General features: G+C 43.0%; 1 protein-coding gene across 1 annotated transcript in view; it reads left to right on the top strand.

The window, feature by feature from the left end:
• Positions 1-6,003, top strand: part of LOC306976865 (inosine-uridine preferring nucleoside hydrolase) — a 194,459-nt gene that overhangs the window by 18,230 nt on the left and 170,226 nt on the right. The window lies entirely within an intron of this gene.

The raw sequence follows: 6,003 nt of genomic DNA on the forward strand, positions 1-6,003 counted from the left end.
TGTAGAAAATGTGCTCAGTTCCGGTGGGGATTAAGAGGTTAGAGTATAGTGTAACATTTGATCAAGCCCAAAGTAAGTACAGAAGAGGTCCTTTTGTATAACTACTGCAGATAAACCAATATTAGCTTGTTTGCGGTCTCATGTTGTTGTTTACGCCGGTCGCCACAGAGAAGGACCGCAGCCTTGTCACTTCTGCTCGTGAAAGACGATGCAGCGCGGTCCCATCCCTCTGCAGGAATGCCGTTGTCCAGCCAGAGTGGAAAAAAAAAAAAAAAAGGTAGCAAATAAAAAGTTATGATTGAGGAGCTGAGTAACGCTACCCTGCTCTTCCCCCCGGGGGGGTATATGCTCTCTTGAACTGGTGATTAACAGCCCCACCCCCCTGCCTCACAGCTCCCGCGGGCGTGGCGGTGCGGCGATTGGCACGTCAACCGCTGGGGCAACATCCAAAATAAGGCTTTGTGCTGTGGACCCGCGCCAATCGCCCTACCCTGGATGTTCTAACCCCGAGAGGAGAGCGTTCCACGGTGGGCGCATTCCCCTCTCCGCACCAGTAGGGGGTGTGGCCCGCCGTGACTCATTAAAACCGCTCCCTCCTCCTCACCGCCTCGGGCCACTTATTTGCTGTGTTAGCTTTTGCGTTTAATCTGAAATTCCTTTTTTTGTTTTTGTTTTTTTTGTTTGGACTTTTTTTTTTTTTTTTCGTCGCTCCAGGGCAACAATTTAGAGCAGCACCTGCCTGTAGAGCAGAGGTCCCCGCTCCCATCTATCAGTGAGTGAGTGTGTGTGTGTGTGCAGAGGTGGGGGTGGCGACAGCGAAGAGGAGCTAGAATAACATGCAGGAATGTGGCAGAAACAGTGGCAGGAGAAACGCTATATCCTACCACAAACAGCTGATGCGCGGGCCGATAACGCGCTGATCAGCTGGACACGGAGAGGGAAATGTGGGGGAATGTTAAAGGGCTTCGATCTCTGAATGAACTGCAGAAAAGTCACAGTTCAGGTGAGGCTGCGTTTGAGGACGTTTAATTATATGTTTGTGTTGGGATTCTCACTTTTCCCTCCGAGCAGCGCCTTTGTCTGCTGGTCCTAGTTCACTTCAGTACAAAGTAAAATCAGGACAAATACTAAACATTGCGGATATCTTCAAAAAGATAGTGGTTGCCACAGTACAGCTGACACACTGCAACTAATTTAAAGGAGAAGTAATTTAAAGATGTGTATTACATCAAGGTGATATCTTTTAATTCTATGATTCAGTAGCGTCAATAATAGATGTAATCCCAACAACTTCCGAGAATGAATCTGTGCTGCACACAGTAACACGCTTTAGTCTTACTATACTGACCTAAGCCTTTCTGGTTGTCAACGTACTGTAGAACTTTAACTATTTGCAAAATATAACATAACCCCTTAAAGAGACTAGATGCATGTGGTCATTTTATAAAATGAGTATAAATACTCACTACTGCCACCTCAGGTCTTACGCGTAACTGCACTCCACTACTTTGGACCCGAATGAACAACTTTTTGAGTAACAGTGCAGGATTTTAGAGGCCGTTGTGGTGAACAGGTCTGAGCTCTTTCTGCACATTAGGACATGCCCTGGAACATAAAGGGGGATGAAAATACTTAGTTTTAACATTTTTAAACTCTGTATTGTCCCTTTAGGCCTCGCCTGAACCGAGCACATTTTCTCCAGTTTAGCCAAATCTAAAAGCTTCTGGGAAAACGAGACGAAAACAAAGATAAAAACACAATGAAAAAGCCACAAAAGTGCTAAGTGACACTAAGTAACAAGCGACAAAAACGCAACAAAATGATGAAAAAACTTTAAAAAGCCATCAAAACAGCAACAACGAGAGGAGTTTTGTAGGTCTTGACTTTCAAATGAGGCGTTACACTGGCCTGTAGGCTGTAAACTCTCCAGTCAAGAAGCTCTTAGATTCGAGTAAAACTGAACTGAGGACAATGTGCTTAGTTAATGCATGAGTCAAGATGTTAAATGTGTTATGTTTTGTGCAAAGACGTGCAATCGATACACTTCAATGGAATTCATCTAAGTAATTATCATTCAAGTTATAAAGTGCATTTGAAGGTTGTCATGTTTTTGTGTCTTAGTTTGGTTTAATGCGTGTAATTCTTTGCAGGAAGGTTGAAATTCTTGAAGTCAATAAGTCATGAGAAATGTAGGAAGAGGGAGAGCTTAATAATACAAGAATATAACTTTGATGCACTCATGGCCCTTATGTACAGTACAGTTAATTGACAATAGTTAAAAAAATCATGATCCTTTGTCCAATACGGAAGTGAAAAAATCAAAATAGGTAAATTTTTCCCACAATCTTGAAGATGGGTCGAGCTAATTTGTCATAAGCATTTAATCATAGGGTTTGCTAATGCCATAATGCACCGTATGAAGTGCTTTGAGTCCAAGCACATGCTATTGCTGTACAAAGTTAATTTTTCTCCCTGTGTAAATGATGAAACGACTGTTATCACTATTCTGGGACATTTTATGATTAGATCGCTATAATGTAACTTCAGGGGAAGATTCCATAAACTCCTGAACAAACGGCTTTGTGGGATTTGCTTTGCCTTCATGTCAGGGCTCTGCGTTTGCCACCCAGGTGCTGCTCTGCGGAGGTGACTGGTGCTTAGATAAGTTCGAGGACAGGTGCCTGTGCAGCGCTGCCACTCGACACGCGATACTGGACTAATCTACGGGACTTAGGGAGCAGCCTCTTAAAAGGAGAGAACCTCAGGAGACCCTCTTTTGTCTGAGCCTCCTGATTTGTGGACCTTTAGTCATCGCCGCTCCGTTTTCTCAGCTCAATTTAACAGTTAAAGCAGTGATTCGGCCACACACTCGGTACTTAAGGCCACAGTTTGGTGGTTTAGGGAGTTAATCCACGGAGCAGTACAGTGATAAGCCTCGGACAATTGACCTGTGTTTTCTTTCTGGACCCACTGGGAAGCTAAGGGTTTGGCCCATCAAAGCTTCCTGTAAAATACATTCCCAGAGTAGCCTATTATTGTGATCATTTGACCTTTATTTAACTAGATATTTTGCATTTATACTTTTTTGCCTTCCTTTGCCCTCCCCCCCCCCCCCAGTGCAAGGTGCTCTAAGTTCCTTCCAGATGCCAGAGTTGTTTTAACGTAACGAGAAGTTTGTTCAGCGGTGCCAATTATCACCCATAAAGGGCCGGGCCTCGGTGGAGACATTAGGAGCCCATTAAATTGGTGTCTTTAAAGTGTTGATTTGCCTTTTGTTGTGGGCCCTGACCTGTGGCCCGCTGCCCCCCCAGGCCCGAGCGGGGTGTGGACACTTAACTCTGCAGACAGCTTTAAACTATTGTGGCCACGGGGCAGTGCACTCGCCCCCTCCCCGGACCCTCCCTCGTCATCTGCCAGCTCTGTCCGCCCAGGTCACTCATGCTCTATTGCCCCACGGAAGATAGATGCACAGTTTGATCTCCTTCAGGGCTGTGTGGTTGTAAACGTGCTTCTTTATTGCTGCTCTCCTCTGGGTTTCTTCCTGCGCACAGAGAAGAGCACATAGGAAGATTTTACTTTGATTATTTTCAATCTAGTGTCAGAGCCTTGACGATGACAAAACTGTTTCTTCTTTTTTGGCTAAAGGCCCTAAACCTAATTATTCTAGTTCTGGAATACAATGTGTTTTGTCCTTCAGTAAATTGTAAAAGCAGACAATTGTGAAGAAAGCCTTTTAACAGGCAGTATTGCTCCCTGAAAGTTTTAACCCGTCTATGCAACGGATTGGGGTGTGAGAATTACATTCAGAGTATGGACCACATCTAACAATTCACAATTTATTGTCAAACAAACACAAATCAGGGCCTTTATGTCTTTGATCCTAAATCAGTGCCCCTTGAGTCTGTCATTTCTACTCAAAGAAGGTGTAGCCAATTAGAAAATGATCCACTAAATTCAGATTTATTGGTATTTAGTTGAGTAATGTGCTAAAAAATAAAGCAAACACACTATGAAATTCAAACCTTTTACTGCGAATTATCATTCCACCTGAACCGAGCACATTTTCCCCAGTTTGGCTTTGCCCAAATCTAAAAGCTTCTTGAGAAAGCGTCAAAACATCGACAAAAACGAGACGAAAACGAGGATGAAATAATAATACCTCGTTTTCTACTGTTGAACTGTTTGCACATTTCCTGTCTGTTTTGCACACTCTGAGTGATCTTATTGAATGCCGATTGTAACAAGTGAATTTCTCCATTGTGAGATCAATAAAGGATTGTCTTATATTATCTTATCTGAAAGCTACAAAAGCGCAAGAAAAATGTGATACAAAAGTGACAAAAAGCAACAAATGTGGAACAATAAAGTGACAACAAAAGGCGTCAAAAGCCACAGAAGAGTGACAAAAATGTGATGAATAAGTGACGATAAAGCATCGGCAACATGGCAAGAATGCGAGGAAAAAGATCCGACTAAAGAAAATGTGCTCGGTTAAGGTGTTAAAAAAGAAGTTTTCTTTTAAAATAATATTGAAATACTGTTCAGTTTGGCTGTCTTTTTAGATCTGAAATATTTCCAAGTATCCCCTGATAAGTGCTCACTGAGGTCCTCGTACCCTTGATTGGGAAACACTGCACTAAATGACTTCTAAATGGAATAATACATTTCCTCACTTTTCCTCCAGATGATTCGCTCACACACAATGTAAATGACATCACAATGACAATAAACCCCCAAACAATGCGCAGTGTTCTCCAAGTCTAACAATGACTGTGAATTGTCCTTCTTTATTGCTCCGAATGATTTAAATGTAAATGCAGACAGTATATGAATAGGCAAACCAGTTCAGAAATAGAGTGGAAGAGAGGCCAGTGGCTGCTGCTGCTGCGGGGTCAGAGTCAGGTGATTAGTTTTTAGTGGGACCGGGATCTCAGACAGAATCGTGTTTCCAAAACAGATCCCCATCAGCCGTCTCTAATAGATACAAGCAGCCGACAGGAGCCACATTGTGATTTCTGGGCCCTCTGCCTTGGGAAGACCGAGGGGACCATCATTCATATGCAAAACAAGCGCTGTGGCTCGACTCAAACATCCAGCATCCCATTCACTCTCAGACCCCGACGTCACACTCTCTGCTGCGTGACGTGACATCATCAGCATAACTACTGCACTTATACACATTTGCACAATATTTCATGAAGCTATTACATTTTGAAGTTGTCAGGCCTCCAGTTAGGTTTTTACCCAAATCTTAAAACTTCCTGCCTCTAGAACTTACAACCTATAGGCCAGTGTAACACCTCATTTGAAAGCTAAGACCTACAAAACTGATTGTACCTTTTTTGTCATGTTGTTGCTGCTTTTTTGTCACATTTTTTAAGCGTTTCAATCGTGTTTTCAGAGTTTTCCATTGCATTCTTGTCACCATTCTGAGGCTCTTTTCGGCAGGTTTTGGTCGATTTTTGTGTGTGTTATTGTTGCCTTTCTGGTGCGTTTTTGTCGCTCTTTTGCCACTTTTTTTGCTTTTCGACCAAACTGAAGAAAGGTTGGTTAAGGCGAGGGTTAAGTGGTTCATCTAAATTCGGCCCTATTAATGGAGACATGCACATTGATAACACCATACTGTTTGAAAATGGAGTAAAATGAGAGAGAGATAATGAATTCACATGCTTGTGCAACATCAGGCACTTACAAAACTTGAGACTTTTGTACTGTGGTAAACATTTAATTCAGTTTCAGTCGATCGACAGGTGCTCTCAGGTATTTCAGGTGACATTTGCTTTCCGTGATTGACCCCAAACAAGTAAAAATAGTAGAGTTTGAATAAGCGCGTCAGAGTAAAACAGTAATTAGCTGCCTGACTTCTTCCTCGAGGATCTTCAAAGGAGGAGTGAGGAGCTGGGTGTGGATTCAGGTATTGGACAGGTACCGCGAGAGCCCTCCCCTCTCCTCCACGGTATATAGGCCCCGCCATAGACTCCTATAGAAGCTTCTGCTAGGCCA

This window comes from Gobius niger, assembly GCF_951799975.1.
Source record: "Gobius niger genome assembly, chromosome: 17".
Lineage (NCBI taxonomy): Eukaryota > Metazoa > Chordata > Actinopteri > Gobiiformes > Gobiidae > Gobius > Gobius niger.